The sequence below is a fragment of the Mandrillus leucophaeus genome, unplaced genomic scaffold, assembly GCF_000951045.1.
Source record: "Mandrillus leucophaeus isolate KB7577 unplaced genomic scaffold, Mleu.le_1.0 Scaffold931, whole genome shotgun sequence".
Taxonomy (NCBI): domain Eukaryota; kingdom Metazoa; phylum Chordata; class Mammalia; order Primates; family Cercopithecidae; genus Mandrillus; species Mandrillus leucophaeus.
The window spans coordinates 909915-911209 of record NW_012110153.1 but is presented as its reverse complement, the minus strand read 5'-3'; positions in this window follow the sequence as shown (position 1 = coordinate 911209).

The following is a 1295-nucleotide window of genomic DNA, read 5'->3' as shown; positions in this document are numbered from 1 at the left end:
TCCTTCTGAAACTATTCCAAACAATAGAAAAAGAAGGACTCCTCCTTAACTCATTTTATGAGGCCAGCATCATCCTGATGCCAAAACCTGGCAGAGACACAACAAACAAAGAAAATTTCAGGCCAATATCCCTGATGAACATCGATGCGAAAATCCTCAATAAAATACTAGCAAATCGAATCCAGAAGTACATCAAAAATCTTATCCACCACGATCAACTCGGCTTCATCCCTGGGATGCAAGGCTGGTTCAACATATGCAAATCAATAAATGTAATCCATCACATAAACAGAACCAATGGCAAAAACTACATGATTATCTCGATAGATGCGGAAAAGGCCTTTGATAAAATTCAACACCACTTCATCCTAAAAACTCTCAATAAACTAGGTAGTGATGGAACATTTCTCAAAATAATAAGAGCTATTTAAGACAAACCCACAGCCAATATCATACTGAATGGGCAAAAGCTGCAAGCATTCCCTTTGAAAACCAGCACAAGACAAGGATGCTCTCTTTCACCACTCCTATTCAACATGGTATTGTAAGTTCTGGCCAGGGCAATCAGGCAAGAGAAAAAAATAAATAGGAAGAGTGGAAGTCAAATTGTCACTCTTTGCAGATGACCTGATTGTATAATTAGAAAACCCCATTGTCTCGGTCCAAAAATTCCTTAAGCTGATAAACAACTTCAGCGAAGTCTCATAATACAAGATCAATGTGCAAAAATCACAAACATTTCTATACACCAATAATAGACAAATAGCCAAATCATGAGTGAATTCCCGTTCACAATTGCTACAAAGAAAATAAAATACCTAGGAATAAAACTTACAAAGAATGTGAAGGATCTCTTCAAGGAGAACTACAAACCACTGCTCAAGGAAATAAGAGAGGACACAAACAAATGGAAAAAACATTCCATGGTCATGGATAGGAAGAATCAATATTGTGAAAATGGCCATACTGACCAAAATAATTTATTGATTCAATGCTATCCTTATCAAGCTACCAATGACTTTCTTCACAGAATTAGAAAATACTACTTTAAATTTCATATGGAACCAAAAAAGGGCCCATATACCAAGAAAATCCTAAGCAAAAAGAACAAAGCTGGAGGCATCATGCTACCTGACTTCAAACTATACTACAAGTCTACAGTAACCAAAACAGCATGGTACTGGTACCAGAACAGATACATAGACTAATGGAACAGAACAGAGGCCTCAGAAATAATGCCACCATATACAACCATCTGATCTTTGACAAACCTGACAAAAACAAGCAATGGGGAA